Source organism: Carcharhinus amblyrhynchos, unplaced genomic scaffold (genome assembly GCF_965287045.1).
Source record: "Carcharhinus amblyrhynchos unplaced genomic scaffold, sCarAmb.v2.hapA scaffold_98, whole genome shotgun sequence".
Taxonomy (NCBI): Eukaryota; Metazoa; Chordata; class Chondrichthyes; order Carcharhiniformes; family Carcharhinidae; genus Carcharhinus; species Carcharhinus amblyrhynchos.
In genome coordinates this window covers 204,766-229,230 of record NW_027649838.1, presented here as the reverse complement: position 1 = coordinate 229,230, position 24,465 = coordinate 204,766, and the positions used below count along the sequence as shown (strand labels likewise).

Here is a 24,465-nt window from a genome sequence, read left to right as displayed (position 1 = left end):
TGCCACATGTTCTGTTTTTGATGCTCTTGTGAGTCAGTGCACCGTTCCTGGAGAGAGTGCAAGACCAGGTCGATGCGTGGCGTGGTAGGAGCCAGCCCCTTTCCCCAGCGCCCTGTTCCAAAAATCAGGTTAATATTTGGTCCCCAGATCGGGGAACTATCAGATATTAAACTGATAAGAACAGATACTACACTTGATCTTAGCCAAAAGGCCGAGAAGCGATAGCCCGTCAATTCCCCGCTGGCCCCCCTCCCTTCCTCAGCCACTGGCTTTCACGCGCCGCTTGCTGGCCACAGAAAAACCGTCAGCCTGCCTGAGTGCTGCAGTAGCGTCGCAGCGCAGCAGGGGGCTCAGCGTGTGCGTCCTTTACTCTGCCGTCGACACCTGCGGTGCCAGTAGGCAGGTGCTGCCACATGTTCTGTTTTTGATGCTCTTGTGAGTCAGTGCACCGTTCCTGGAGAGAGTGCAAGACCAGGTCGATGCGTGGCGTGGTAGGAGCCAGCCCCTTTCCCCAGCGCCCTGTTCCAAAAATCAGGTTAATATTTGGTCCCCAGATCGGGGAACTATCAGATATTAAACTGATAAGAACAGACACTACACTTGATCTTAGCCAAAAGGCCGAGAAGCGATAGCCCGTCAATTCCCCGCTGGCCCCCCTCCCTTCCTCAGCCACTGGCTTTCACGCGCCGCTTGCTGGCCACAGAAAAACCGTCAGCCTGCCTGAGTGCTGCAGTACCGTCGCAGCGCAGCAGGGGGCTCAGCGTGTGCGTCCTTTACTCTGCCGTCGACACCTGCGGTGCCAGTAGGCAGGTGCTGCCACATGTTCTGTTTTTGATGCTCTTGTGAGTCAGTGCACCGTTCCTGGAGAGAGTGCAAGACCAGGTCGATGCGTGGCGTGGTAGGAGCGAGCCCCTTTCCCCAGCGCCCTGTTCCAAAAATCAGGTTAATATTTGGTCCCCAGATCGGGGAACTATCAGATATTAAACTGATAAGAACAGACACTACACTTGATCTTAGCCAAAAGGCCGAGAAGCGATAGCCCGTCAATTCCCCGCTGGCCCCACTCCCTTCCTCAGCCACTGGCTTTCACGCGCCGCTTGCTGGCCACAGAAAAACCGTCAGCCTGCCTGAGTGCTGCAGTAGCGTCGCAGCGCAGCAGGGGGCTCAGCGTGTGCGTCCTTTACTCTGCCGTCGACACCTGCGGTGCCAGTAGGCAGGTGCTGCCACATGTTCTGTTTTTGATGCTCTTGTGAGTCAGTGCACCGTTCCTGGAGAGAGTGCAAGACCAGGTCGATGCGTGGCGTGGTAGGAGCCAGCCCCTTTCCCCAGCGCCCTGTTCCAAAAATCAGGTTAATATTTGGTCCCCAGATCGGGGAACTATCAGATATTAAACTGATAAGAACAGACACTACACTTGATCTTAGCCAAAAGGCCGAGAAGCGATAGCCCGTCAATTCCCCGCTGGCCCCCCTCCCTTCCTCAGCCACTGGCTTTCACGCGCCGCTTGCTGGCCACAGAAAAACCGTCAGCCTGCCTGAGTGCTGCAGTAGCGTCGCAGCGCAGCAGGGGGCTCAGCGTGTGCGTCCTTTACTCTGCCGTCGACACCTGCGGTGCCAGTAGGCAGGTGCTGCCACATGTTCTGTTTTTGATGCTCTTGTGAGTCAGTGCACCGTTCCTGGAGAGAGTGCAAGACCAGGTCGATGCGTGGCGTGGTAGGAGCCAGCCCCTTTCCCCAGCGCCCTGTTCCAAAAATCAGGTTAATATTTGGTCCCCAGATCGGGGAACTATCAGATATTAAACTGATAAGAACAGACACTACACTTGATCTTAGCCAAAAGGCCGAGAAGCGATAGCCCGTCAATTCCCCGCTGGCCCCCCTCCCTTCCTCAGCCACTGGCTTTCACGCGCCGCTTGCTGGCCACAGAAAAACCGTCAGCCTGCCTGAGTGCTGCAGTAGCGTCGCAGCGCAGCAGGGGGCTCAGCGTGTGCGTCCTTTACTCTGCCGTCGACACCTGCGGTGCCAGTAGGCAGGTGCTGCCACATGTTCTGTTTTTGATGCTCTTGTGAGTCAGTGCACCGTTCCTGGAGAGAGTGCAAGACCAGGTCGATGCGTGGCGTGGTAGGAGCCAGCCCCTTTCCCCAGCGCCCTGTTCCAAAAATCAGGTTAATATTTGGTCCCCAGATCGGGGAACTATCAGATATTAAACTGATAAGAACAGACACTACACTTGATCTTAGCCAAAAGGCCGAGAAGCGATAGCCCGTCAATTCCCCGCTGGCCCCCCTCCCTTCCTCAGCCACTGGCTTTCACGCGCCGCTTGCTGGCCACAGAAAAACCGTCAGCCTGCCTGAGTGCTGCAGTAGCGTCGCAGCGCAGCAGGGGGCTCAGCGTGTGCGTCCTTTACTCTGCCGTCGACACCTGCGGTGCCAGTAGGCAGGTGCTGCCACATGTTCTGTTTTTGATGCTCTTGTGAGTCAGTGCACCGTTCCTGGAGAGAGTGCAAGACCAGGTCGATGCGTGGCGTGGTAGGAGCCAGCCCCTTTCCCCAGCGCCCTGTTCCAAAAATCAGGTTAATATTTGGTCCCCAGATCGGGGAACTATCAGATATTAAACTGATAAGAACAGATACTACACTTGATCTTAGCCAAAAGGCCGAGAAGCGATAGCCCGTCAATTCCCCGCTGGCCCCCCTCCCTTCCTCAGCCACTGGCTTTCACGCGCCGCTTGCTGGCCACAGAAAAACCGTCAGCCTGCCTGAGTGCTGCAGGAGCGTCGCAGCGCAGCAGGGGGCGGAGCTTGCGAGTGCCCTGCCACATGTCGAGGCTGAGTGACGTGTTGGCGTCGCAGGGCAGCAGGGGGCGCCCCGCCACATGTTCTGTTTTTGATGCTCTTGTGAGTCAGTGCACCGTTCCTGGAGAGAGTGCAAGACCAGGTCGATGCGTGGCGTCGTAGGAGCCAGCCCCTTTCCCCAGCGCCCTGTTCCAAAAATCAGGTTAATATTTGGTCCCCAGATCGGGGAACTATCAGATATTAAACTGATAAGAACAGATACTACACTTGATCTTAGCCAAAAGGCCGAGAAGCGATAGCCCGTCAATTCCCCGCTGGCCCCCCTCCCTTCCTCAGCCACTGGCTTTCACGCGCCGCTTGCTGGCCACAGAAAAACCGTCAGCCTGCCTGAGTGCTGCAGTAGCGTCGCAGCGCAGCAGGGGGCTCAGCGTGTGCGTCCTTTACTCTGCCGTCGACACCTGCGGTGCCAGTAGGCAGGTGCTGCCACATGTTCTGTTTTTGATGCTCTTGTGAGTCAGTGCACCGTTCCTGGAGAGAGTGCAAGACCAGGTCGATGCGTGGCGTGGTAGGAGCCAGCCCCTTTCCCCAGCGCCCTGTTCCAAAAATCAGGTTAATATTTGGTCCCCAGATCGGGGAACTATCAGATATTAAACTGATAAGAACAGATACTACACTTGATCTTAGCCAAAAGGCCGAGAAGCGATAGCCCGTCAATTCCCCGCTGGCCCCCCTCCCTTCCTCAGCCACTGGCTTTCACGCGCCGCTTGCTGGCCACAGAAAAACCGTCAGCCTGCCTGAGTGCTGCAGTAGCGTCGCAGCGCAGCAGGGGGCTCAGCGTGTGCGTCCTTTACTCTGCCGTCGACACCTGCGGTGCCAGTAGGCAGGTGCTGCCACATGTTCTGTTTTTGATGCTCTTGTGAGTCAGTGCACCGTTCCTGGAGAGAGTGCAAGACCAGGTCGATGCGTGGCGTGGTAGGAGCCAGCCCCTTTCCCCAGCGCCCTGTTCCAAAAATCAGGTTAATATTTGGTCCCCAGATCGGGGAACTATCAGATATTAAACTGATAAGAACAGACACTACACTTGATCTTAGCCAAAAGGCCGAGAAGCGATAGCCCGTCAATTCCCCGCTGGCCCCCCTCCCTTCCTCAGCCACTGGCTTTCACGCGCCGCTTGCTGGCCACAGAAAAACCGTCAGCCTGCCTGAGTGCTGCAGTACCGTCGCAGCGCAGCAGGGGGCTCAGCGTGTGCGTCCTTTACTCTGCCGTCGACACCTGCGGTGCCAGTAGGCAGGTGCTGCCACATGTTCTGTTTTTGATGCTCTTGTGAGTCAGTGCACCGTTCCTGGAGAGAGTGCAAGACCAGGTCGATGCGTGGCGTGGTAGGAGCGAGCCCCTTTCCCCAGCGCCCTGTTCCAAAAATCAGGTTAATATTTGGTCCCCAGATCGGGGAACTATCAGATATTAAACTGATAAGAACAGACACTACACTTGATCTTAGCCAAAAGGCCGAGAAGCGATAGCCCGTCAATTCCCCGCTGGCCCCACTCCCTTCCTCAGCCACTGGCTTTCACGCGCCGCTTGCTGGCCACAGAAAAACCGTCAGCCTGCCTGAGTGCTGCAGTAGCGTCGCAGCGCAGCAGGGGGCTCAGCGTGTGCGTCCTTTACTCTGCCGTCGACACCTGCGGTGCCAGTAGGCAGGTGCTGCCACATGTTCTGTTTTTGATGCTCTTGTGAGTCAGTGCACCGTTCCTGGAGAGAGTGCAAGACCAGGTCGATGCGTGGCGTGGTAGGAGCCAGCCCCTTTCCCCAGCGCCCTGTTCCAAAAATCAGGTTAATATTTGGTCCCCAGATCGGGGAACTATCAGATATTAAACTGATAAGAACAGACACTACACTTGATCTTAGCCAAAAGGCCGAGAAGCGATAGCCCGTCAATTCCCCGCTGGCCCCCCTCCCTTCCTCAGCCACTGGCTTTCACGCGCCGCTTGCTGGCCACAGAAAAACCGTCAGCCTGCCTGAGTGCTGCAGTAGCGTCGCAGCGCAGCAGGGGGCTCAGCGTGTGCGTCCTTTACTCTGCCGTCGACACCTGCGGTGCCAGTAGGCAGGTGCTGCCACATGTTCTGTTTTTGATGCTCTTGTGAGTCAGTGCACCGTTCCTGGAGAGAGTGCAAGACCAGGTCGATGCGTGGCGTGGTAGGAGCCAGCCCCTTTCCCCAGCGCCCTGTTCCAAAAATCAGGTTAATATTTGGTCCCCAGATCGGGGAACTATCAGATATTAAACTGATAAGAACAGACACTACACTTGATCTTAGCCAAAAGGCCGAGAAGCGATAGCCCGTCAATTCCCCGCTGGCCCCCCTCCCTTCCTCAGCCACTGGCTTTCACGCGCCGCTTGCTGGCCACAGAAAAACCGTCAGCCTGCCTGAGTGCTGCAGTAGCGTCGCAGCGCAGCAGGGGGCTCAGCGTGTGCGTCCTTTACTCTGCCGTCGACACCTGCGGTGCCAGTAGGCAGGTGCTGCCACATGTTCTGTTTTTGATGCTCTTGTGAGTCAGTGCACCGTTCCTGGAGAGAGTGCAAGACCAGGTCGATGCGTGGCGTGGTAGGAGCCAGCCCCTTTCCCCAGCGCCCTGTTCCAAAAATCAGGTTAATATTTGGTCCCCAGATCGGGGAACTATCAGATATTAAACTGATAAGAACAGACACTACACTTGATCTTAGCCAAAAGGCCGAGAAGCGATAGCCCGTCAATTCCCCGCTGGCCCCCCTCCCTTCCTCAGCCACTGGCTTTCACGCGCCGCTTGCTGGCCACAGAAAAACCGTCAGCCTGCCTGAGTGCTGCAGTAGCGTCGCAGCGCAGCAGGGGGCTCAGCGTGTGCGTCCTTTACTCTGCCGTCGACACCTGCGGTGCCAGTAGGCAGGTGCTGCCACATGTTCTGTTTTTGATGCTCTTGTGAGTCAGTGCACCGTTCCTGGAGAGAGTGCAAGACCAGGTCGATGCGTGGCGTGGTAGGAGCCAGCCCCTTTCCCCAGCGCCCTGTTCCAAAAATCAGGTTAATATTTGGTCCCCAGATCGGGGAACTATCAGATATTAAACTGATAAGAACAGACACTACACTTGATCTTAGCCAAAAGGCCGAGAAGCGATAGCCCGTCAATTCCCCGCTGGCCCCCCTCCCTTCCTCAGCCACTGGCTTTCACGCGCCGCTTGCTGGCCACAGAAAAACCGTCAGCCTGCCTGAGTGCTGCAGTAGCGTCGCAGCGCAGCAGGGGGCTCAGCGTGTGCGTCCTTTACTCTGCCGTCGACACCTGCGGTGCCAGTAGGCAGGTGCTGCCACATGTTCTGTTTTTGATGCTCTTGTGAGTCAGTGCACCGTTCCTGGAGAGAGTACAAGACCAGGTCGATGCGTGGCGTGGTAGGAGCCAGCCCCTTTCCCCAGCGCCCTGTTCCAAAAATCAGGTTAATATTTGGTCCCCAGATCGGGGAACTATCAGATATTAAACTGATAAGAACAGATACTACACTTGATCTTAGCCAAAAGGCCGAGAAGCGATAGCCCGTCAATTCCCCGCTGGCCCCCCTCCCTTCCTCAGCCACTGGCTTTCACGCGCCGCTTGCTGGCCACAGAAAAACCGTCAGCCTGCCTGAGTGCTGCAGTAGCGTCGCAGCGCAGCAGGGGGCTCAGCGTGTGCGTCCTTTACTCTGCCGTCGACACCTGCGGTGCCAGTAGGCAGGTGCTGCCACATGTTCTGTTTTTGATGCTCTTGTGAGTCAGTGCACCGTTCCTGGAGAGAGTGCAAGACCAGGTCGATGCGTGGCGTGGTAGGAGCCAGCCCCTTTCCCCAGCGCCCTGTTCCAAAAATCAGGTTAATATTTGGTCCCCAGATCGGGGAACTATCAGATATTAAACTGATAAGAACAGATACTACACTTGATCTTAGCCAAAAGGCCGAGAAGCGATAGCCCGTCAATTCCCCGCTGGCCCCCCTCCCTTCCTCAGCCACTGGCTTTCACGCGCCGCTTGCTGGCCACAGAAAAACCGTCAGCCTGCCTGAGTGCTGCAGTAGCGTCGCAGCGCAGCAGGGGGCTCAGCGTGTGCGTCCTTTACTCTGCCGTCGACACCTGCGGTGCCAGTAGGCAGGTGCTGCCACATGTTCTGTTTTTGATGCTCTTGTGAGTCAGTGCACCGTTCCTGGAGAGAGTGCAAGACCAGGTCGATGCGTGGCGTGGTAGGAGCCAGCCCCTTTCCCCAGCGCCCTGTTCCAAAAATCAGGTTAATATTTGGTCCCCAGATCGGGGAACTATCAGATATTAAACTGATAAGAACAGACACTACACTTGATCTTAGCCAAAAGGCCGAGAAGCGATAGCCCGTCAATTCCCCGCTGGCCCCCCTCCCTTCCTCAGCCACTGGCTTTCACGCGCCGCTTGCTGGCCACAGAAAAACCGTCAGCCTGCCTGAGTGCTGCAGTAGCGTCGCAGCGCAGCAGGGGGCTCAGCGTGTGCGTCCTTTACTCTGCCGTCGACACCTGCGGTGCCAGTAGGCAGGTGCTGCCACATGTTCTGTTTTTGATGCTCTTGTGAGTCAGTGCACCGTTCCTGGAGAGAGTGCAAGACCAGGTCGATGCGTGGCGTGGTAGGAGCCAGCCCCTTTCCCCAGCGCCCTGTTCCAAAAATCAGGTTAATATTTGGTCCCCAGATCGGGGAACTATCAGATATTAAACTGATAAGAACAGACACTACACTTGATCTTAGCCAAAAGGCCGAGAAGCGATAGCCCGTCAATTCCCCGCTGGCCCCCCTCCCTTCCTCAGCCACTGGCTTTCACGCGCCGCTTGCTGGCCACAGAAAAACCGTCAGCCTGCCTGAGTGCTGCAGTAGCGTCGCAGCGCAGCAGGGGGCTCAGCGTGTGCGTCCTTTACTCTGCCGTCGACACCTGCGGTGCCAGTAGGCAGGTGCTGCCACATGTTCTGTTTTTGATGCTCTTGTGAGTCAGTGCACCGTTCCTGGAGAGAGTGCAAGACCAGGTCGATGCGTGGCGTGGTAGGAGCCAGCCCCTTTCCCCAGCGCCCTGTTCCAAAAATCAGGTTAATATTTGGTCCCCAGATCGGGGAACTATCAGATATTAAACTGATAAGAACAGACACTACACTTGATCTTAGCCAAAAGGCCGAGAAGCGATAGCCCGTCAATTCCCCGCTGGCCCCCCTCCCTTCCTCAGCCACTGGCTTTCACGCGCCGCTTGCTGGCCACAGAAAAACCGTCAGCCTGCCTGAGTGCTGCAGTAGCGTCGCAGCGCAGCAGGGGGCTCAGCGTGTGCGTCCTTTACTCTGCCGTCGACACCTGCGGTGCCAGTAGGCAGGTGCTGCCACATGTTCTGTTTTTGATGCTCTTGTGAGTCAGTGCACCGTTCCTGGAGAGAGTACAAGACCAGGTCGATGCGTGGCGTGGTAGGAGCCAGCCCCTTTCCCCAGCGCCCTGTTCCAAAAATCAGGTTAATATTTGGTCCCCAGATCGGGGAACTATCAGATATTAAACTGATAAGAACAGATACTACACTTGATCTTAGCCAAAAGGCCGAGAAGCGATAGCCCGTCAATTCCCCGCTGGCCCCCCTCCCTTCCTCAGCCACTGGCTTTCACGCGCCGCTTGCTGGCCACAGAAAAACCGTCAGCCTGCCTGAGTGCTGCAGTAGCGTCGCAGCGCAGCAGGGGGCTCAGCGTGTGCGTCCTTTACTCTGCCGTCGACACCTGCGGTGCCAGTAGGCAGGTGCTGCCACATGTTCTGTTTTTGATGCTCTTGTGAGTCAGTGCACCGTTCCTGGAGAGAGTGCAAGACCAGGTCGATGCGTGGCGTGGTAGGAGCCAGCCCCTTTCCCCAGCGCCCTGTTCCAAAAATCAGGTTAATATTTGGTCCCCAGATCGGGGAACTATCAGATATTAAACTGATAAGAACAGATACTACACTTGATCTTAGCCAAAAGGCCGAGAAGCGATAGCCCGTCAATTCCCCGCTGGCCCCCCTCCCTTCCTCAGCCACTGGCTTTCACGCGCCGCTTGCTGGCCACAGAAAAACCGTCAGCCTGCCTGAGTGCTGCAGTAGCGTCGCAGCGCAGCAGGGGGCTCAGCGTGTGCGTCCTTTACTCTGCCGTCGACACCTGCGGTGCCAGTAGGCAGGTGCTGCCACATGTTCTGTTTTTGATGCTCTTGTGAGTCAGTGCACCGTTCCTGGAGAGAGTGCAAGACCAGGTCGATGCGTGGCGTGGTAGGAGCCAGCCCCTTTCCCCAGCGCCCTGTTCCAAAAATCAGGTTAATATTTGGTCCCCAGATCGGGGAACTATCAGATATTAAACTGATAAGAACAGATACTACACTTGATCTTAGCCAAAAGGCCGAGAAGCGATAGCCCGTCAATTCCCCGCTGGCCCCCCTCCCTTCCTCAGCCACTGGCTTTCACGCGCCGCTTGCTGGCCACAGAAAAACCGTCAGCCTGCCTGAGTGCTGCAGTAGCGTCGCAGCGCAGCAGGGGGCTCAGCGTGTGCGTCCTTTACTCTGCCGTCGACACCTGCGGTGCCAGTAGGCAGGTGCTGCCACATGTTCTGTTTTTGATGCTCTTGTGAGTCAGTGCACCGTTCCTGGAGAGAGTGCAAGACCAGGTCGATGCGTGGCGTGGTAGGAGCCAGCCCCTTTCCCCAGCGCCCTGTTCCAAAAATCAGGTTAATATTTGGTCCCCAGATCGGGGAACTATCAGATATTAAACTGATAAGAACAGACACTACACTTGATCTTAGCCAAAAGGCCGAGAAGCGATAGCCCGTCAATTCCCCGCTGGCCCCCCTCCCTTCCTCAGCCACTGGCTTTCACGCGCCGCTTGCTGGCCACAGAAAAACCGTCAGCCTGCCTGAGTGCTGCAGTAGCGTCGCAGCGCAGCAGGGGGCTCAGCGTGTGCGTCCTTTACTCTGCCGTCGACACCTGCGGTGCCAGTAGGCAGGTGCTGCCACATGTTCTGTTTTTGATGCTCTTGTGAGTCAGTGCACCGTTCCTGGAGAGAGTGCAAGACCAGGTCGATGCGTGGCGTGGTAGGAGCCAGCCCCTTTCCCCAGCGCCCTGTTCCAAAAATCAGGTTAATATTTGGTCCCCAGATCGGGGAACTATCAGATATTAAACTGATAAGAACAGACACTACACTTGATCTTAGCCAAAAGGCCGAGAAGCGATAGCCCGTCAATTCCCCGCTGGCCCCCCTCCCTTCCTCAGCCACTGGCTTTCACGCGCCGCTTGCTGGCCACAGAAAAACCGTCAGCCTGCCTGAGTGCTGCAGTAGCGTCGCAGCGCAGCAGGGGGCTCAGCGTGTGCGTCCTTTACTCTGCCGTCGACACCTGCGGTGCCAGTAGGCAGGTGCTGCCACATGTTCTGTTTTTGATGCTCTTGTGAGTCAGTGCACCGTTCCTGGAGAGAGTGCAAGACCAGGTCGATGCGTGGCGTGGTAGGAGCCAGCCCCTTTCCCCAGCGCCCTGTTCCAAAAATCAGGTTAATATTTGGTCCCCAGATCGGGGAACTATCAGATATTAAACTGATAAGAACAGATACTACACTTGATCTTAGCCAAAAGGCCGAGAAGCGATAGCCCGTCAATTCCCCGCTGGCCCCCCTCCCTTCCTCAGCCACTGGCTTTCACGCGCCGCTTGCTGGCCACAGAAAAACCGTCAGCCTGCCTGAGTGCTGCAGTAGCGTCGCAGCGCAGCAGGGGGCTCAGCGTGTGCGTCCTTTACTCTGCCGTCGACACCTGCGGTGCCAGTAGGCAGGTGCTGCCACATGTTCTGTTTTTGATGCTCTTGTGAGTCAGTGCACCGTTCCTGGAGAGAGTGCAAGACCAGGTCGATGCGTGGCGTGGTAGGAGCCAGCCCCTTTCCCCAGCGCCCTGTTCCAAAAATCAGGTTAATATTTGGTCCCCAGATCGGGGAACTATCAGATATTAAACTGATAAGAACAGACACTACACTTGATCTTAGCCAAAAGGCCGAGAAGCGATAGCCCGTCAATTCCCCGCTGGCCCCCCTCCCTTCCTCAGCCACTGGCTTTCACGCGCCGCTTGCTGGCCACAGAAAAACCGTCAGCCTGCCTGAGTGCTGCAGTAGCGTCGCAGCGCAGCAGGGGGCTCAGCGTGTGCGTCCTTTACTCTGCCGTCGACACCTGCGGTGCCAGTAGGCAGGTGCTGCCACATGTTCTGTTTTTGATGCTCTTGTGAGTCAGTGCACCGTTCCTGGAGAGAGTGCAAGACCAGGTCGATGCGTGGCGTGGTAGGAGCCAGCCCCTTTCCCCAGCGCCCTGTTCCAAAAATCAGGTTAATATTTAGTCCCCAGATCGGGGAACTATCAGATATTAAACTGATAAGAACAGACACTACACTTGATCTTAGCCAAAAGGCCGAGAAGCGATAGCCCGTCAATTCCCCGCTGGCCCCCCTCCCTTCCTCAGCCACTGGCTTTCACGCGCCGCTTGCTGGCCACAGAAAAACCGTCAGCCTGCCTGAGTGCTGCAGTAGCGTCGCAGCGCAGCAGGGGGCTCAGCGTGTGCGTCCTTTACTCTGCCGTCGACACCTGCGGTGCCAGTAGGCAGGTGCTGCCACATGTTCTGTTTTTGATGCTCTTGTGAGTCAGTGCACCGTTCCTGGAGAGAGTGCAAGACCAGGTCGATGCGTGGCGTGGTAGGAGCCAGCCCCTTTCCCCAGCGCCCTGTTCCAAAAATCAGGTTAATATTTGGTCCCCAGATCGGGGAACTATCAGATATTAAACTGATAAGAACAGACACTACACTTGATCTTAGCCAAAAGGCCGAGAAGCGATAGCCCGTCAATTCCCCGCTGGCCCCCCTCCCTTCCTCAGCCACTGGCTTTCACGCGCCGCTTGCTGGCCACAGAAAAACCGTCAGCCTGCCTGAGTGCTGCAGTAGCGTCGCAGCGCAGCAGGGGGCTCAGCGTGTGCGTCCTTTACTCTGCCGTCGACACCTGCGGTGCCAGTAGGCAGGTGCTGCCACATGTTCTGTTTTTGATGCTCTTGTGAGTCAGTGCACCGTTCCTGGAGAGAGTGCAAGACCAGGTCGATGCGTGGCGTGGTAGGAGCCAGCCCCTTTCCCCAGCGCCCTGTTCCAAAAATCAGGTTAATATTTGGTCCCCAGATCGGGGAACTATCAGATATTAAACTGATAAGAACAGACACTACACTTGATCTTAGCCAAAAGGCCGAGAAGCGATAGCCCGTCAATTCCCCGCTGGCCCCCCTCCCTTCCTCAGCCACTGGCTTTCACGCGCCGCTTGCTGGCCACAGAAAAACCGTCAGCCTGCCTGAGTGCTGCAGTAGCGTCGCAGCGCAGCAGGGGGCTCAGCGTGTGCGTCCTTTACTCTGCCGTCGACACCTGCGGTGCCAGGAGGCAGGTGCTGCCACATGTTCTGTTTTTGATGCTCTTGTGAGTCAGTGCACCGTTCCTGGAGAGAGTGCAAGACCAGGTCGATGCGTGGCGTGGTAGGAGCCAGCCCCTTTCCCCAGCGCCCTGTTCCAAAAATCAGGTTAATATTTGGTCCCCAGATCGGGGAACTATCAGATATTAAACTGATAAGAACAGACACTACACTTGATCTTAGCCAAAAGGCCGAGAAGCGATAGCCCGTCAATTCCCCGCTGGCCCCCCTCCCTTCCTCAGCCACTGGCTTTCACGCGCCGCTTGCTGGCCACAGAAAAACCGTCAGCCTGCCTGAGTGCTGCAGTAGCGTCGCAGCGCAGCAGGGGGCTCAGCGTGTGCGTCCTTTACTCTGCCGTCGACACCTGCGGTGCCAGTAGGCAGGTGCTGCCACATGTTCTGTTTTTGATGCTCTTGTGAGTCAGCGCACCGTTCCTGGAGAGAGTGCAAGACCAGGTCGATGCGTGGCGTGGTAGGAGCCAGCCCCTTTCCCCAGCGCCCTGTTCCAAAAATCAGGTTAATATTTGGTCCCCAGATCGGGGAACTATCAGATATTAAACTGATAAGAACAGACACTACACTTGATCTTAGCCAAAAGGCCGAGAAGCGATAGCCCGTCAATTCCCCGCTGGCCCCCCTCCCTTCCTCAGCCACTGGCTTTCACGCGCCGCTTGCTGGCCACAGAAAAACCGTCAGCCTGCCTGAGTGCTGCAGTAGCGTCGCAGCGCAGCAGGGGGCTCAGCGTGTGCGTCCTTTACTCTGCCGTCGACACCTGCGGTGCCAGTAGGCAGGTGCTGCCACATGTTCTGTTTTTGATGCTCTTGTGAGTCAGTGCACCGTTCCTGGAGAGAGTGCAAGACCAGGTCGATGCGTGGCGTGGTAGGAGCCAGCCCCTTTCCCCAGCGCCCTGTTCCAAAAATCAGGTTAATATTTGGTCCCCAGATCGGGGAACTATCAGATATTAAACTGATAAGAACAGACACTACACTTGATCTTAGCCAAAAGGCCGAGAAGCGATAGCCCGTCAATTCCCCGCTGGCCCCCCTCCCTTCCTCAGCCACTGGCTTTCACGCGCCGCTTGCTGGCCACAGAAAAACCGTCAGCCTGCCTGAGTGCTGCAGTAGCGTCGCAGCGCAGCAGGGGGCTCAGCGTGTGCGTCCTTTACTCTGCCGTCGACACCTGCGGTGCCAGTAGGCAGGTGCTGCCACATGTTCTGTTTTTGATGCTCTTGTGAGTCAGTGCACCGTTCCTGGAGAGAGTGCAAGACCAGGTCGATGCGTGGCGTGGTAGGAGCCAGCCCCTTTCCCCAGCGCCCTGTTCCAAAAATCAGGTTAATATTTGGTCCCCAGATCGGGGAACTATCAGATATTAAACTGATAAGAACAGATACTACACTTGATCTTAGCCAAAAGGCCGAGAAGCGATAGCCCGTCAATTCCCCGCTGGCCCCCCTCCCTTCCTCAGCCACTGGCTTTCACGCGCCGCTTGCTGGCCACAGAAAAACCGTCAGCCTGCCTGAGTGCTGCAGTAGCGTCGCAGCGCAGCAGGGGGCTCAGCGTGTGCGTCCTTTACTCTGCCGTCGACACCTGCGGTGCCAGTAGGCAGGTGCTGCCACATGTTCTGTTTTTGATGCTCTTGTGAGTCAGTGCACCGTTCCTGGAGAGAGTGCAAGACCAGGTCGATGCGTGGCGTGGTAGGAGCCAGCCCCTTTCCCCAGCGCCCTGTTCCAAAAATCAGGTTAATATTTGGTCCCCAGATCGGGGAACTATCAGATATTAAACTGATAAGAACAGATACTACACTTGATCTTAGCCAAAAGGCCGAGAAGCGATAGCCCGTCAATTCCCCGCTGGCCCCCCTCCCTTCCTCAGCCACTGGCTTTCACGCGCCGCTTGCTGGCCACAGAAAAACCGTCAGCCTGCCTGAGTGCTGCAGTAGCGTCGCAGCGCAGCAGGGGGCTCAGCGTGTGCGTCCTTTACTCTGCCGTCGACACCTGCGGTGCCAGTAGGCAGGTGCTGCCACATGTTCTGTTTTTGATGCTCTTGTGAGTCAGTGCACCGTTCCTGGAGAGAGTGCAAGACCAGGTCGATGCGTGGCGTGGTAGGAGCCAGCCCCTTTCCCCAGCGCCCTGTTCCAAAAATCAGGTTAATATTTGGTCCCCAGATCGGGGAACTATCAGATATTAAACTGATAAGAACAGACACTACACTTGATCTTAGCCAAAAGGCCGAGAAGCGATAGCCCGTCAATTCCCCGCTGGCCCCCCTCCCTTCCTCAGCCACTGGCTTTCACGCGCCGCTTGCTGGCCACAGAAAAACCGTCAGCCTGCCTGAGTGCTGCAGTAGCGTCGCAGCGCAGCAGGGGGCTCAGCGTGTGCGTCCTTTACTCTGCCGTCGACACCTGCGGTGCCAGTAGGCAGGTGCTGCCACATGTTCTGTTTTTGATGCTCTTGTGAGTCAGTGCACCGTTCCTGGAGAGAGTGCAAGACCAGGTCGATGCGTGGCGTGGTAGGAGCCAGCCCCTTTCCCCAGCGCCCTGTTCCAAAAATCAGGTTAATATTTGGTCCCCAGATCGGGGAACTATCAGATATTAAACTGATAAGAACAGATTTTTTTTTTTCAAAAATATACTTTATTCATAAAAATCTCAAGTAATCTATTACAATGTACAGGGCTTCGAGTAGCAAAACAATGCGGAATGAAAACATTTTTGCAGATCTGTCCAAAAACTACAGTGACTACATTTCAGTACTTAACATTTCAGTACTTAAAAAAAACTATGTCCATGTCTCCATATTTACATATTTGTACTAATTACAATGATTACATTTCAATACTTAAAAAACTATATACACGGCTCAAAAAATTTCTGTGTGCCGTTAGTGCTCAGATTGGCACACAGTTACGCAGGTCGAGGGTATTCTGCAGTTCCTGGGCCCTCGGTCTGCCTCCGTTAAAAGGCCTTACAGCGTGGCCTTTCCCCATTGTGCCTTTGCGGCGGCTGCCCCAAGCTTCAGCCCGTCCCTCAGCACGTAGTCCTGGACCTTGGAATGTGCCAGTCTGCAACACTCGGTCGAGGACAATTCTTTCAGCTGGAAGATCAGCAAGTTTCGGGCGGACCAAAGTGCGTCCTTCACCGAGTTGATGACCTTCCAGCAGCAGTTGATATTTGTCTCGGTGTGCGTTCCCGGAAACAGCCCGTAGAGCACAGAGTCCTGCGTCACCGAGCTGCTCGGGACGAACCGCGACAAATACCACTGCATCTCGCTCCAGACCTTCTTTGCAAAGGCACATTCCCAAAGGAGGTGTGCGACCGTCTCGTCAGCCCCGCAGCCGCTTCGAGGGCAGCGTGCGGTGATGTTGAGACCTCGAGCGTGCATAAAGGATCTGACGGGGAGTGCCCTTCTCACCACCAGCCAAGCCAGATCTTGGTGCTTGTTTGTCAGTTCTGGTGATGAGGCGTTCTGCCAGATGACACTGACAGTCTGCTCAGGGAACCATCCGATAAGAACAGATACTACACTTGATCTTAGCCAAAAGGCCGAGAAGCGATAGCCCGTCAATTCCCCGCTGGCCCCCCTCCCTTCCTCAGCCACTGGCTTTCACGCGCCGCTTGCTGGCCACAGAAAAACCGTCAGCCTGCCTGAGTGCTGCAGTAGCGTCGCAGCGCAGCAGGGGGCTCAGCGTGTGCGTCCTTTACTCTGCCGTCGACACCTGCGGTGCCAGTAGGCAGGTGCTGCCACATGTTCTGTTTTTGATGCTCTTGTGAGTCAGTGCACCGTTCCTGGAGAGAGTGCAAGACCAGGTCGATGCGTGGCGTGGTAGGAGCCAGCCCCTTTCCCCAGCGCCCTGTTCCAAAAATCAGGTTAATATTTGGTCCCCAGATCGGGGAACTATCAGATATTAAACTGATAAGAACAGACACTACACTTGATCTTAGCCAAAAGGCCGAGAAGCGATAGCCCGTCAATTCCCCGCTGGCCCCCCTCCCTTCCTCAGCCACTGGCTTTCACGCGCCGCTTGCTGGCCACAGAAAAACCGTCAGCCTGCCTGAGTGCTGCAGTAGCGTCGCAGCGCAGCAGGGGGCTCAGCGTGTGCGTCCTTTACTCTGCCGTCGACACCTGCGGTGCCAGTAGGCAGGTGCTGCCACATGTTCTGTTTTTGATGCTCTTGTGAGTCAGTGCACCGTTCCTGGAGAGAGTGCAAGACCAGGTCGATGCGTGGCGTGGTAGGAGCCAGCCCCTTTCCCCAGCGCCCTGTTCCAAAAATCAGGTTAATATTTGGTCCCCAGATCGGGGAACTATCAGATATTAAACTGATAAGAACAGATACTACACTTGATCTTAGCCAAAAGGCCGAGAAGCGATAGCCCGTCAATTCCCCGCTGGCCCCCCTCCCTTCCTCAGCCACTGGCTTTCACGCGCCGCTTGCTGGCCACAGAAAAACCGTCAGCCTGCCTGAGTGCTGCAGTAGCGTCGCAGCGCAGCAGGGGGCTCAGCGTGTGCGTCCTTTACTCTGCCGTCGACACCTGCGGTGCCAGTAGGCAGGTGCTGCCACATGTTCTGTTTTTGATGCTCTTGTGAGTCAGTGCACCGTTCCTGGAGAGAGTGCAAGACCAGGTCGATGCGTGGCGTGGTAGGAGCCAGCCCCTTTCCCCAGCGCCCTGTTCCAAAAATCAGGTTAATATTTGGTCCCCAGATCGGGGAACTATCAGATATTAAACTGATAAGAACAGATACTACACTTGATCTTAGCCAAAAGGCCGAGAAGCGATAGCCCGTCAATTCCCCGCTGGCCCCCCTCCCTTCCTCAGCCACTGGCTTTCACGCGCCGCTTGCTGGCCACAGAAAAACCGTCAGCCTGCCTGAGTGCTGCAGTAGCGTCGCAGCGCAGCAGGGGGCTCAGCGTGTGCGTCCTTTACTCTGCCGTCGACACCTGCGGTGCCAGTAGGCAGGTGCTGCCACATGTTCTGTTTTTGATGCTCTTGTGAGTCAGTGCACCGTTCCTGGAGAGAGTGCAAGACCAGGTCGATGCGTGGCGTGGTAGGAGCCAGCCCCTTTCCCCAGCGCCCTGTTCCAAAAATCAGGTTAATATTTGGTCCGCAGATCGGGGAACTATCAGATATTAAACTGATAAGAACAGACACTACACTTGATCTTAGCCAAAAGGCCGAGAAGCGATAGCCCGTCAATTCCCCGCTGGCCCCCCTCCCTTCCTCAGCCACTGGCTTTCACGCGCCGCTTGCTGGCCACAGAAAAACCGTCAGCCTGCCTGAGTGCTGCAGTAGCGTCGCAGCGCAGCAGGGGGCTCAGCGTGTGCGTCCTTTACTCTGCCGTCGACACCTGCGGTGCCAGTAGGCAGGTGCTGCCACATGTTCTGTTTTTGATGCTCTTGTGAGTCAGTGCACCGTTCCTGGAGAGAGTGCAAGACCAGGTCGATGCGTGGCGTGGTAGGAGCCAGCCCCTTTCCCCAGCGCCCTGTTCCAAAAATCAGGTTAATATTTGGTCCCCAGATCGGGGAACTATCAGATATTAAACTGATAAGAACAGATACTACACTTGATCTTAGCCAAAAGGCCGAGAAGCGATAGCCCGTCAATTCCCCGCTGGCCCCCCTCCCTTCCTCAGCCACTGGCTTTCACGCGCCGCTTGCTGGCCACAGAAAAACCGTCAGCCTGCCTGAGTGCTGCAGTAGCGTCGCAGCGCAGCAGGGGGCTCAGCGTGTGCGTCCTTTACTCTGCCGTCGACACCTGCGGTGCCAGTAGGCAGGTGCTGCCACATGTTCTGTTTTTGATGCTCTTGTGAGTCAGCGCACCGTTCCTGGAGAGAGTGCAAGACCAGGTCGATGCGTGGCGTGGTAGGAGCCAGCCCCTTTCCCCAGCGCCCTGTTCCAAAAATCAGGTTAATATTTGGTCCCCAGATCGGGGAACTATCAGATATTAAACTGATAAGAACAGACACTACACTTGATCTTAGCCAAAAGGCCGAGAAGCGATAGCCCGTCAATTCCCCGCTGGCCCCCCTCCCTTCCTCAGCCACTGGCTTTCACGCGCCGCTTGCTGGCCACAGAAAAACCGTCAGCCTGCCTGAGTGCTGCAGTAGCGTCGCAGCGCAGCAGGGGGCTCAGCGTGTGCGTCCTTTACTCTGCCGTCGACACCTGCGGTGCCAGTAGGCAGGTGCTGCCACATGTTCTGTTTTTGATGCTCTTGTGAGTCAGTGCACCGTTCCTGGAGAGAGTGCAAGACCAGGTCGATGCGTGGCGTGGTAGGAGCCAGCCCCTTTCCCCAGCGCCCTGTTCCAAAAATCAGGTTAATATTTGGTCCCCAGATCGGGGAACTATCAGATATTAAACTGATAAGAACAGACACTACACTTGATCTTAGCCAAAAGGCCGAGAAGCGATAGCCCGTCAATTCCCCGCTGGCCCCCCTCCCTTCCTCAGCCACTGGCTTTCACGCGCCGCTTGCTGGCCACAGAATAACCGTCAGCCTGCCTGAGTGCTGCAGTAGCGTCGCAGCGCAGCAGGGGGCTCAGCGTGTGCGTCCTTTACTCTGCCGTCGACACCTGCGGTGCCAGTAGGCAGGTGCTGCCACATGTTCTGTTTTTGATGCTCTTGTGAGTCAGTGCACCGTTCCTGGAGAGAGTGCAAGACCAGGTCGATGCGTGGCGTGGTAGGAGCCAGCCCCTTTCCCCAGCGCCCTGTTCCAAAAATCAGGTTAATATTTGGTCCCCAGATCGGGGAACTATCAGATATTAAACTGATAAGAACAGATACTACACTTGATCTTAGCCAAAAGGCCGAGAAGCGATAGCCCGTCAATTCCCCGCTGGCCCCCCTCCCTTCCTCAGCCACTGGCTTTCACGCGCCGCTTGCTGGCCACAGAAAAACCGTCAGCCTGCCTGAGTGCTGCAGTAGCGTCGCAGCGCAGCAGGGGGCTCAGCGTGTGCGTCCTTTACTCTGCCGTCGACACCTGCGGTGCCAGTAGGCAGGTGCTGCCACATGTTCTGTTTTTGATGCTCTTGTGAGTCAGTGCACCGTTCCTGGAGAGAGTGCAAGACCAGGTCGATGCGTGGCGTGGTAGGAGCCAGCCCCTTTCCCCAGCGCCCTGTTCCAAAAATCAGGTTAATATTTGGTCCCCAGATCGGGGAACTATCAGATATTAAACTGATAAGAACAGACACTACACTTGATCTTAGCCAAAAGGCCGAGAAGCGATAGCCCGTCAATTCCCCGCTGGCCCCCCTCCCTTCCTCAGCCACTGGCTTTCACGCGCCGCTTGCTGGCCACAGAAAAACCGTCAGCCTGCCTGAGTGCTGCAGTAGCGTCGCAGCGCAGCAGGGGGCTCAGCGTGTGCGTCCTTTACTCTGCCGTCGACACCTGCGGTGCCAGTAGGCAGGTGCTGCCACATGTTCTGTTTTTGATGCTCTTGTGAGTCAGTGCACCGTTCCTGGAGAGAGTGCAAGACCAGGTCGATGCGTGGCGTGGTAGGAGCCAGCCCCTTTCCCCAGCGCCCTGTTCCAAAAATCAGGTTAATATTTGGTCCCCAGATCGGGGAACTATCAGATATTAAACTGATAAGAACAGATACTACACTTGATCTTAGCCAAAAGGCCGAGAAGCGATAGCCCGTCAATTCCCCGCTGGCCCCCCTCCCTTCCTCAGCCACTGGCTTTCACGCGCCGCTTGCTGGCCACAGAAAAACCGTCAGCCTGCCTGAGTGCTGCAGTAGCGTCGCAGCGCAGCAGGGGGCTCAGCGTGTGCGTCCTTTACTCTGCCGTCGACACCTGCGGTGCCAGTAGGCAGGTGCTGCCACATGTTCTGTTTTTGATGCTCTTGTGAGTCAGTGCACCGTTCCTGGAGAGAGTGCAAGACCAGGGCGATGCGTGGCGTGGTAGGAGCCAGCCCCTTTCCCCAGCGCCCTGTTCCAAAAATCAGGTTAATATTTGGTCCCCAGATCGGGGAACTATCAGATATTAAACTGATAAGAACAGATACTACACTTGATATTAGCCAAAAGGCCGAGAAGCGATAGCCCGTCAATTCCCCGCTGGCCCCCCTCCCTTCCTCAGCCACTGGCTTTCACGCGCCGCTTGCTGGCCACAGAAAAACCGTCAGCCTGCCTGAGTGCTGCAGTAGCGTCGCAGCGCAGCAGGGGGCTCAGCGTGTGCGTCCTTTACTCTGCCGTCGACACCTGCGGTGCCAGTAGGCAGGTGCTGCCACATGTTCTGTTTTTGATGCTCTTGTGAGTCAGTGCACCGTTCCTGGAGAGAGTGCAAGACCAGGTCGATGCGTGGCGTGGTAGGAGCCAGCCCCTTTCCCCAGCGCCCTGTTCCAAAAATCAGGTTAATATTTGGTCCCCAGATCGGGGAACTATCAGATATTAAACTGATAAGAACAGACACTACACTTGATCTTAGCCAAAAGGCCGAGAAGCGATAGCCCGTCAATTCCCCGCTGGCCCCCCTCCCTTCCTCAGCCACTGGCTTTCACGCGCCGCTTGCTGGCCACAGAAAAACCGTCAGCCTGCCTGAGTGCTGCAGTAGCGTCGCAGCGCAGCAGGGGGCTCAGCGTGTGCGTCCTTTACTCTGCCGTCGACACCTGCGGTGCCAGTAGGCAGGTGCTGCCACATGTTCTGTTTTTGATGCTCTTGTGAGTCAGTGCACCGTTCCTGGAGAGAGTGCAAGACCAGGTCGATGCGTGGCGTGGTAGGAGCCAGCCCCTTTCCCCAGCGCCCTGTTCCAAAAATCAGGTTAATATTTGGTCCCCAGATCGGGGAACTATCAGACATTAAACTGATAAGAACAGACACTACACTTGATCTTAGCCAAAAGGCCGAGAAGCGATAGCCCGTCAATTCCCCGCTGGCCCCCCTCCCTTCCTCAGCCACTGGCTTTCACGCGCCGCTTGCTGGCCACAGAAAAACCGTCAGCCTGCCTGAGTGCTGCAGTAGCGTCGCAGCGCAGCAGGGGGCTCAGCGTGTGCGTCCTTTACTCTGCCGTCGACACCTGCGGTGCCAGTAGGCAGGTGCTGCCACATGTTCTGTTTTTGATGCTCTTGTGAGTCAGTGCACCGTTCCTGGAGAGAGTGCAAGACCAGGTCGATGCGTGGCGTGGTAGGAGCCAGCCCCTTTCCCCAGCGCCCTGTTCCAAAAATCAGGTTAATATTTGGTCCCCAGATCGGGGAACTATCAGATATTAAACTGATAAGAACAGACACTACACTTGATCTTAGCCAAAAGGCCGAGAAGCGATAGCCCGTCAATTCCCCGCTGGCCCCCCTCCCTTCCTCAGCCACTGGCTTTCACGCGCCGCTTGCTGGCCACAGAAAAACCGTCAGCCTGCCTGAGTGCTGCAGTAGCGTCGCAGCGCAGCAGGGGGCTCAGCGTGTGCGTCCTTTACTCTGCCGTCGACACCTGCGGTGCCAGTAGGCAGGTGCTGCCACATGTTCTGTTTTTGATGCTCTTGTGAGTCAGTGCACCGTTCCTGGAGAGAGTGCAAGACCAGGTCGATGCGTGGCGTGGTAGGAGCCAGCCCCTTTCCCCAGCGCCCTGTTCCAAAAATCAGGTTAATATTTGGTCCCCAGATCGGGGAACTATCAGATATTAAACTGATAAGAACAGATACTACACTTGATCTTAGCCAAAAGGCCGAGAAGCGATAGCCCGTCAATTCCCCGCTGGCCCCCCTCCCTTCCTCAGCCACTGGCTTTCACGCGCCGCTTGCTGGCCACAGAAAAACCGTCAGCCTGCCTGAGTGCTGCAGTAGCGTCGCAGCGCAGCAGGGGGCTCAGCGTGTGCGTCCTTTACTCTGCCGTCGACACCTGCGGTGCCAGTAGGCAGGTGCTGCCACATGTTCTGTTTTTGATGCTCTTGTGAGTCAGTGCACCGTTCCTGGAGAGAGTGCAAGACCAGGTCGATGCGTGGCGTGGTAGGAGCCAGCCCCTTTCCCCAGCGCCCTGTTCCAAAAATCAGGTTAATATTTGGTCCCCAGATCGGGGAACTATCAGATATTAAACTGATAAGAACAGACACTACACTTGATCTTAGCCAAAAGGCCGAGAAGCGATAGCCCGTCAATTCCCCGCTGGCCCCCCTCCCTTCCTCAGCCACTGGCTTTCACGCGCCGCTTGCTGGCCACAGAAAAACCGTCAGCCTGCCTGAGTGCTGCAGTAGCGTCGCAGCGCAGCAGGGGGCTCAGCGTGTGCGTCCTTTACTCTGCCGTCGACACCTGCTGTGCCAGTAGGCAGGTGCTGCCACATGTTCTGTTTTTGATGCTCTTGTGAGTCAGTGCACCGTTCCTGGAGAGAGTGCAAGACCAGGTCGATGCGTGGCGTGGTAGGAGCCAGCCCCTTTCCCCAGCGCCCTGTTCCAAAAATCAGGTTAATATTTGGTCCCCAGATCGGGGAACTATCAGACATTAAACTGATAAGAACAGACACTACACTTGATCTTAGCCAAAAGGCCGAGAAGCGATAGCCCGTCAATTCCCCGCTGGCCCCCCTCCCTTCCTCAGCCACTGGCTTTCACGCGCCGCTTGCTGGCCACAGAAAAACCGTCAGCCTGCCTGAGTGCTGCAGTAGCGTCGCAGCGCAGCAGGGGGCTCAGCGTGTGCGTCCTTTACTCTGCCGTCGACACCTGCGGTGCCAGTAGGCAGGTGCTGCCACATGTTCTGTTTTTGATGCTCTTGTGAGTCAGTGCACCGTTCCTGGAGAGAGTGCAAGACCAGGTCGATGCGTGGCGTGGTAGGAGCCAGCCCCTTTCCCCAGCGCCCTGTTCCAAAAATCAGGTTAATATTTGGTCCCCAGATCGGGGAACTATCAGATATTAAACTGATAAGAACAGACACTACACTTGATCTTAGCCAAAAGGCCGAGAAGCGATAGCCCGTCAATTCCCCGCTGGCCCCCCTCCCTTCCTCAGCCACTGGCTTTCACGCGCCGCTTGCTGGCCACAGAAAAACCGTCAGCCTGCCTGAGTGCTGCAGTAGCGTCGCAGCGCAGCAGGGGGCTCAGCGTGTGCGTCCTTTACTCTGCCGTCGACACCTGCGGTGCCAGTAGGCAGGTGCTGCCACATGTTCTGTTTTTGATGCTCTTGTGAGTCAGTGCACCGTTCCTGGAGAGAGTGCAAGACCAGGTCGATGCGTGGCGTGGTAGGAGCCAGCCCCTTTCCCCAGCGCCCTGTTCCAAAAATCAGGTTAATATTTGGTCCCCAGATCGGGGAACTATCAGATATTAAACTGATAAGAACAGACACTACACTTGATCTTAGCCAAAAGGCCGAGAAGCGATAGCCCGTCAATTCCCCGCTGGCCCCCCTCCCTTCCGCAGCCACTGGCTTTCACGCGCCGCTTGCTGGCCACAGAAAAACCGTCAGCCTGCCTGAGTGCTGCAGTAGCGTCGCAGCGCAGCAGGGGGCTCAGCGTGTGCGTCCTTTACTCTGCCGTCGACACCTGCGGTGCCAGTAGGCAGGTGCTGCCACATGTTCTGTTTTTGATGCTCTTGTGAGTCAGTGCACCGTTCCTGGAGAGAGTGCAAGACCAGGTCGATGCGTGGCGTGGTAGGAGCCAGCCCCTTTCCCCAGCGCCCTGTTCCAAAAATCAGGTTAATATTTGGTCCCCAGATCGGGGAACTATCAGATATTAAACTGATAAGAACAGACACTACACTTGATCTTAGCCAAAAGGCCGAGAAGCGATAGCCCGTCAATTCCCCGCTGGCCCCCCTCCCTTCCTCAGCCACTGGCTTTCACGCGCCGCTTGCTGGCCACAGAAAAACCGTCAGCCTGCCTGAGTGCTGCAGTAGCGTCGCAGCGCAGCAGGGGGCTCAGCGTGTGCGTCCTTTACTCTGCCGTCGACACCTGCGGTGCCAGTAGGCAGGTGCTGCCACATGTTCTGTTTTTGATGCTCTTGTGAGTCAGTGCACCGTTCCTGGAGAGAGTGCAAGACCAGGTCGATGCGTGGCGTGGTAGGAGCCAGCCCCTTTCCCCAGCGCCCTGTTCCAAAAATCAGGTTAATATTTGGTCCCCAGATCGGGGAACTATCAGATATTAAACTGATAAGAACAGATACTACACTTGATCTTAGCCAAAAGGCCGAGAAGCGATAGCCCGTCAATTCCCCGCTGGCCCCCCTCCCTTCCTCAGCCACTGGCATTCACGCGCCGCTTGCTGGCCACAGAAAAACCGTCAGCCTGCCTGAGTGCTGCAGTAGCGTCGCAGCGCAGCA

The 24,465-nt window shown here is 56.4% G+C and overlaps 57 non-coding genes and 2 pseudogenes across 57 annotated transcripts; all 59 read right to left on the bottom strand.

The window, feature by feature from the left end:
* Positions 1–31: 31 nt before the first annotated feature.
* LOC145338300 (U2 spliceosomal RNA) lies at positions 32–223 on the bottom strand. The gene has a single exon (XR_013885648.1). It is a non-coding gene; the product is annotated as a U2 spliceosomal RNA (small nuclear RNA).
* Positions 224–438: 215 nt separating this feature from the next.
* On the bottom strand, positions 439–630 carry LOC145338423 (U2 spliceosomal RNA). Its single transcript, XR_013885767.1, has one exon. It is a non-coding gene; the product is annotated as a U2 spliceosomal RNA (small nuclear RNA).
* Positions 631–845: 215 nt separating this feature from the next.
* On the bottom strand, positions 846–1,037 carry LOC145338378 (U2 spliceosomal RNA). The gene has a single exon (XR_013885724.1). It is a non-coding gene; the product is annotated as a U2 spliceosomal RNA (small nuclear RNA).
* A 215-nt stretch (positions 1,038–1,252) lies between these two features.
* Positions 1,253–1,444, bottom strand: LOC145338422 (U2 spliceosomal RNA). Its single transcript, XR_013885766.1, has one exon. It is a non-coding gene; the product is annotated as a U2 spliceosomal RNA (small nuclear RNA).
* Positions 1,445–1,659: 215 nt separating this feature from the next.
* LOC145338421 (U2 spliceosomal RNA) lies at positions 1,660–1,851 on the bottom strand. Its single transcript, XR_013885765.1, has one exon. It is a non-coding gene; the product is annotated as a U2 spliceosomal RNA (small nuclear RNA).
* A 215-nt stretch (positions 1,852–2,066) lies between these two features.
* LOC145338420 (U2 spliceosomal RNA) lies at positions 2,067–2,258 on the bottom strand. The gene has a single exon (XR_013885764.1). It is a non-coding gene; the product is annotated as a U2 spliceosomal RNA (small nuclear RNA).
* A 215-nt stretch (positions 2,259–2,473) lies between these two features.
* LOC145338299 (U2 spliceosomal RNA) lies at positions 2,474–2,665 on the bottom strand. The gene has a single exon (XR_013885647.1). It is a non-coding gene; the product is annotated as a U2 spliceosomal RNA (small nuclear RNA).
* Positions 2,666–2,896: 231 nt separating this feature from the next.
* On the bottom strand, positions 2,897–3,088 carry LOC145338361 (U2 spliceosomal RNA). The gene has a single exon (XR_013885707.1). It is a non-coding gene; the product is annotated as a U2 spliceosomal RNA (small nuclear RNA).
* A 215-nt stretch (positions 3,089–3,303) lies between these two features.
* Positions 3,304–3,495, bottom strand: LOC145338298 (U2 spliceosomal RNA). The gene has a single exon (XR_013885646.1). It is a non-coding gene; the product is annotated as a U2 spliceosomal RNA (small nuclear RNA).
* A 215-nt stretch (positions 3,496–3,710) lies between these two features.
* On the bottom strand, positions 3,711–3,902 carry LOC145338418 (U2 spliceosomal RNA). The gene has a single exon (XR_013885762.1). It is a non-coding gene; the product is annotated as a U2 spliceosomal RNA (small nuclear RNA).
* A 215-nt stretch (positions 3,903–4,117) lies between these two features.
* LOC145338377 (U2 spliceosomal RNA) lies at positions 4,118–4,309 on the bottom strand. The gene has a single exon (XR_013885723.1). It is a non-coding gene; the product is annotated as a U2 spliceosomal RNA (small nuclear RNA).
* Positions 4,310–4,524: 215 nt separating this feature from the next.
* LOC145338417 (U2 spliceosomal RNA) lies at positions 4,525–4,716 on the bottom strand. Its single transcript, XR_013885761.1, has one exon. It is a non-coding gene; the product is annotated as a U2 spliceosomal RNA (small nuclear RNA).
* Positions 4,717–4,931: 215 nt separating this feature from the next.
* LOC145338416 (U2 spliceosomal RNA) lies at positions 4,932–5,123 on the bottom strand. Its single transcript, XR_013885760.1, has one exon. It is a non-coding gene; the product is annotated as a U2 spliceosomal RNA (small nuclear RNA).
* Positions 5,124–5,338: 215 nt separating this feature from the next.
* LOC145338414 (U2 spliceosomal RNA) lies at positions 5,339–5,530 on the bottom strand. The gene has a single exon (XR_013885759.1). It is a non-coding gene; the product is annotated as a U2 spliceosomal RNA (small nuclear RNA).
* A 215-nt stretch (positions 5,531–5,745) lies between these two features.
* On the bottom strand, positions 5,746–5,937 carry LOC145338413 (U2 spliceosomal RNA). Its single transcript, XR_013885758.1, has one exon. It is a non-coding gene; the product is annotated as a U2 spliceosomal RNA (small nuclear RNA).
* Positions 5,938–6,152: 215 nt separating this feature from the next.
* Positions 6,153–6,344, bottom strand: LOC145338374 (U2 spliceosomal RNA). The gene has a single exon (XR_013885720.1). It is a non-coding gene; the product is annotated as a U2 spliceosomal RNA (small nuclear RNA).
* A 215-nt stretch (positions 6,345–6,559) lies between these two features.
* Positions 6,560–6,751, bottom strand: LOC145338297 (U2 spliceosomal RNA). Its single transcript, XR_013885645.1, has one exon. It is a non-coding gene; the product is annotated as a U2 spliceosomal RNA (small nuclear RNA).
* Positions 6,752–6,966: 215 nt separating this feature from the next.
* On the bottom strand, positions 6,967–7,158 carry LOC145338412 (U2 spliceosomal RNA). Its single transcript, XR_013885757.1, has one exon. It is a non-coding gene; the product is annotated as a U2 spliceosomal RNA (small nuclear RNA).
* Positions 7,159–7,373: 215 nt separating this feature from the next.
* On the bottom strand, positions 7,374–7,565 carry LOC145338411 (U2 spliceosomal RNA). Its single transcript, XR_013885756.1, has one exon. It is a non-coding gene; the product is annotated as a U2 spliceosomal RNA (small nuclear RNA).
* Positions 7,566–7,780: 215 nt separating this feature from the next.
* On the bottom strand, positions 7,781–7,972 carry LOC145338410 (U2 spliceosomal RNA). The gene has a single exon (XR_013885755.1). It is a non-coding gene; the product is annotated as a U2 spliceosomal RNA (small nuclear RNA).
* Positions 7,973–8,187: 215 nt separating this feature from the next.
* LOC145338372 (U2 spliceosomal RNA) lies at positions 8,188–8,379 on the bottom strand. The gene has a single exon (XR_013885718.1). It is a non-coding gene; the product is annotated as a U2 spliceosomal RNA (small nuclear RNA).
* Positions 8,380–8,594: 215 nt separating this feature from the next.
* LOC145338296 (U2 spliceosomal RNA) lies at positions 8,595–8,786 on the bottom strand. Its single transcript, XR_013885644.1, has one exon. It is a non-coding gene; the product is annotated as a U2 spliceosomal RNA (small nuclear RNA).
* A 215-nt stretch (positions 8,787–9,001) lies between these two features.
* On the bottom strand, positions 9,002–9,193 carry LOC145338295 (U2 spliceosomal RNA). The gene has a single exon (XR_013885643.1). It is a non-coding gene; the product is annotated as a U2 spliceosomal RNA (small nuclear RNA).
* Positions 9,194–9,408: 215 nt separating this feature from the next.
* Positions 9,409–9,600, bottom strand: LOC145338409 (U2 spliceosomal RNA). The gene has a single exon (XR_013885754.1). It is a non-coding gene; the product is annotated as a U2 spliceosomal RNA (small nuclear RNA).
* A 215-nt stretch (positions 9,601–9,815) lies between these two features.
* Positions 9,816–10,007, bottom strand: LOC145338408 (U2 spliceosomal RNA). Its single transcript, XR_013885753.1, has one exon. It is a non-coding gene; the product is annotated as a U2 spliceosomal RNA (small nuclear RNA).
* A 215-nt stretch (positions 10,008–10,222) lies between these two features.
* On the bottom strand, positions 10,223–10,414 carry LOC145338294 (U2 spliceosomal RNA). Its single transcript, XR_013885642.1, has one exon. It is a non-coding gene; the product is annotated as a U2 spliceosomal RNA (small nuclear RNA).
* A 215-nt stretch (positions 10,415–10,629) lies between these two features.
* Positions 10,630–10,821, bottom strand: LOC145338406 (U2 spliceosomal RNA). The gene has a single exon (XR_013885751.1). It is a non-coding gene; the product is annotated as a U2 spliceosomal RNA (small nuclear RNA).
* Positions 10,822–11,036: 215 nt separating this feature from the next.
* On the bottom strand, positions 11,037–11,228 carry LOC145338376 (U2 spliceosomal RNA). Its single transcript, XR_013885722.1, has one exon. It is a non-coding gene; the product is annotated as a U2 spliceosomal RNA (small nuclear RNA).
* Positions 11,229–11,443: 215 nt separating this feature from the next.
* Positions 11,444–11,635, bottom strand: LOC145338405 (U2 spliceosomal RNA). Its single transcript, XR_013885750.1, has one exon. It is a non-coding gene; the product is annotated as a U2 spliceosomal RNA (small nuclear RNA).
* Positions 11,636–11,850: 215 nt separating this feature from the next.
* LOC145338404 (U2 spliceosomal RNA) lies at positions 11,851–12,042 on the bottom strand. The gene has a single exon (XR_013885749.1). It is a non-coding gene; the product is annotated as a U2 spliceosomal RNA (small nuclear RNA).
* Positions 12,043–12,257: 215 nt separating this feature from the next.
* LOC145338403 (U2 spliceosomal RNA) lies at positions 12,258–12,449 on the bottom strand. Its single transcript, XR_013885748.1, has one exon. It is a non-coding gene; the product is annotated as a U2 spliceosomal RNA (small nuclear RNA).
* A 215-nt stretch (positions 12,450–12,664) lies between these two features.
* Positions 12,665–12,856, bottom strand: LOC145338479 (U2 spliceosomal RNA). The gene has a single exon (XR_013885821.1). It is a non-coding gene; the product is annotated as a U2 spliceosomal RNA (small nuclear RNA).
* Positions 12,857–13,071: 215 nt separating this feature from the next.
* On the bottom strand, positions 13,072–13,263 carry LOC145338402 (U2 spliceosomal RNA). The gene has a single exon (XR_013885747.1). It is a non-coding gene; the product is annotated as a U2 spliceosomal RNA (small nuclear RNA).
* Positions 13,264–13,478: 215 nt separating this feature from the next.
* On the bottom strand, positions 13,479–13,670 carry LOC145338292 (U2 spliceosomal RNA). The gene has a single exon (XR_013885640.1). It is a non-coding gene; the product is annotated as a U2 spliceosomal RNA (small nuclear RNA).
* Positions 13,671–13,885: 215 nt separating this feature from the next.
* Positions 13,886–14,077, bottom strand: LOC145338291 (U2 spliceosomal RNA). The gene has a single exon (XR_013885639.1). It is a non-coding gene; the product is annotated as a U2 spliceosomal RNA (small nuclear RNA).
* A 215-nt stretch (positions 14,078–14,292) lies between these two features.
* LOC145338401 (U2 spliceosomal RNA) lies at positions 14,293–14,484 on the bottom strand. Its single transcript, XR_013885746.1, has one exon. It is a non-coding gene; the product is annotated as a U2 spliceosomal RNA (small nuclear RNA).
* A 215-nt stretch (positions 14,485–14,699) lies between these two features.
* LOC145338506 (U2 spliceosomal RNA) lies at positions 14,700–14,873 on the bottom strand (annotated as a pseudogene).
* Positions 14,874–15,700: 827 nt separating this feature from the next.
* On the bottom strand, positions 15,701–15,797 carry LOC145338554 (U2 spliceosomal RNA; annotated as a pseudogene).
* Positions 15,798–16,012: 215 nt separating this feature from the next.
* Positions 16,013–16,204, bottom strand: LOC145338400 (U2 spliceosomal RNA). The gene has a single exon (XR_013885745.1). It is a non-coding gene; the product is annotated as a U2 spliceosomal RNA (small nuclear RNA).
* A 215-nt stretch (positions 16,205–16,419) lies between these two features.
* On the bottom strand, positions 16,420–16,611 carry LOC145338290 (U2 spliceosomal RNA). The gene has a single exon (XR_013885638.1). It is a non-coding gene; the product is annotated as a U2 spliceosomal RNA (small nuclear RNA).
* A 215-nt stretch (positions 16,612–16,826) lies between these two features.
* Positions 16,827–17,018, bottom strand: LOC145338289 (U2 spliceosomal RNA). Its single transcript, XR_013885637.1, has one exon. It is a non-coding gene; the product is annotated as a U2 spliceosomal RNA (small nuclear RNA).
* A 215-nt stretch (positions 17,019–17,233) lies between these two features.
* Positions 17,234–17,425, bottom strand: LOC145338490 (U2 spliceosomal RNA). Its single transcript, XR_013885832.1, has one exon. It is a non-coding gene; the product is annotated as a U2 spliceosomal RNA (small nuclear RNA).
* Positions 17,426–17,640: 215 nt separating this feature from the next.
* On the bottom strand, positions 17,641–17,832 carry LOC145338288 (U2 spliceosomal RNA). Its single transcript, XR_013885636.1, has one exon. It is a non-coding gene; the product is annotated as a U2 spliceosomal RNA (small nuclear RNA).
* A 215-nt stretch (positions 17,833–18,047) lies between these two features.
* On the bottom strand, positions 18,048–18,239 carry LOC145338478 (U2 spliceosomal RNA). The gene has a single exon (XR_013885820.1). It is a non-coding gene; the product is annotated as a U2 spliceosomal RNA (small nuclear RNA).
* A 215-nt stretch (positions 18,240–18,454) lies between these two features.
* LOC145338399 (U2 spliceosomal RNA) lies at positions 18,455–18,646 on the bottom strand. Its single transcript, XR_013885744.1, has one exon. It is a non-coding gene; the product is annotated as a U2 spliceosomal RNA (small nuclear RNA).
* Positions 18,647–18,861: 215 nt separating this feature from the next.
* On the bottom strand, positions 18,862–19,053 carry LOC145338287 (U2 spliceosomal RNA). The gene has a single exon (XR_013885635.1). It is a non-coding gene; the product is annotated as a U2 spliceosomal RNA (small nuclear RNA).
* Positions 19,054–19,268: 215 nt separating this feature from the next.
* LOC145338398 (U2 spliceosomal RNA) lies at positions 19,269–19,460 on the bottom strand. Its single transcript, XR_013885743.1, has one exon. It is a non-coding gene; the product is annotated as a U2 spliceosomal RNA (small nuclear RNA).
* Positions 19,461–19,675: 215 nt separating this feature from the next.
* On the bottom strand, positions 19,676–19,867 carry LOC145338286 (U2 spliceosomal RNA). Its single transcript, XR_013885634.1, has one exon. It is a non-coding gene; the product is annotated as a U2 spliceosomal RNA (small nuclear RNA).
* Positions 19,868–20,082: 215 nt separating this feature from the next.
* Positions 20,083–20,274, bottom strand: LOC145338480 (U2 spliceosomal RNA). The gene has a single exon (XR_013885822.1). It is a non-coding gene; the product is annotated as a U2 spliceosomal RNA (small nuclear RNA).
* A 215-nt stretch (positions 20,275–20,489) lies between these two features.
* Positions 20,490–20,681, bottom strand: LOC145338397 (U2 spliceosomal RNA). Its single transcript, XR_013885742.1, has one exon. It is a non-coding gene; the product is annotated as a U2 spliceosomal RNA (small nuclear RNA).
* Positions 20,682–20,896: 215 nt separating this feature from the next.
* On the bottom strand, positions 20,897–21,088 carry LOC145338482 (U2 spliceosomal RNA). Its single transcript, XR_013885824.1, has one exon. It is a non-coding gene; the product is annotated as a U2 spliceosomal RNA (small nuclear RNA).
* Positions 21,089–21,303: 215 nt separating this feature from the next.
* Positions 21,304–21,495, bottom strand: LOC145338395 (U2 spliceosomal RNA). Its single transcript, XR_013885740.1, has one exon. It is a non-coding gene; the product is annotated as a U2 spliceosomal RNA (small nuclear RNA).
* Positions 21,496–21,710: 215 nt separating this feature from the next.
* Positions 21,711–21,902, bottom strand: LOC145338285 (U2 spliceosomal RNA). The gene has a single exon (XR_013885633.1). It is a non-coding gene; the product is annotated as a U2 spliceosomal RNA (small nuclear RNA).
* Positions 21,903–22,117: 215 nt separating this feature from the next.
* On the bottom strand, positions 22,118–22,309 carry LOC145338394 (U2 spliceosomal RNA). The gene has a single exon (XR_013885739.1). It is a non-coding gene; the product is annotated as a U2 spliceosomal RNA (small nuclear RNA).
* Positions 22,310–22,524: 215 nt separating this feature from the next.
* On the bottom strand, positions 22,525–22,716 carry LOC145338481 (U2 spliceosomal RNA). The gene has a single exon (XR_013885823.1). It is a non-coding gene; the product is annotated as a U2 spliceosomal RNA (small nuclear RNA).
* Positions 22,717–22,931: 215 nt separating this feature from the next.
* LOC145338393 (U2 spliceosomal RNA) lies at positions 22,932–23,123 on the bottom strand. Its single transcript, XR_013885738.1, has one exon. It is a non-coding gene; the product is annotated as a U2 spliceosomal RNA (small nuclear RNA).
* A 215-nt stretch (positions 23,124–23,338) lies between these two features.
* On the bottom strand, positions 23,339–23,530 carry LOC145338392 (U2 spliceosomal RNA). Its single transcript, XR_013885737.1, has one exon. It is a non-coding gene; the product is annotated as a U2 spliceosomal RNA (small nuclear RNA).
* Positions 23,531–23,745: 215 nt separating this feature from the next.
* On the bottom strand, positions 23,746–23,937 carry LOC145338391 (U2 spliceosomal RNA). The gene has a single exon (XR_013885736.1). It is a non-coding gene; the product is annotated as a U2 spliceosomal RNA (small nuclear RNA).
* A 215-nt stretch (positions 23,938–24,152) lies between these two features.
* On the bottom strand, positions 24,153–24,344 carry LOC145338284 (U2 spliceosomal RNA). Its single transcript, XR_013885632.1, has one exon. It is a non-coding gene; the product is annotated as a U2 spliceosomal RNA (small nuclear RNA).
* Positions 24,345–24,465: the final 121 nt, after the last annotated feature.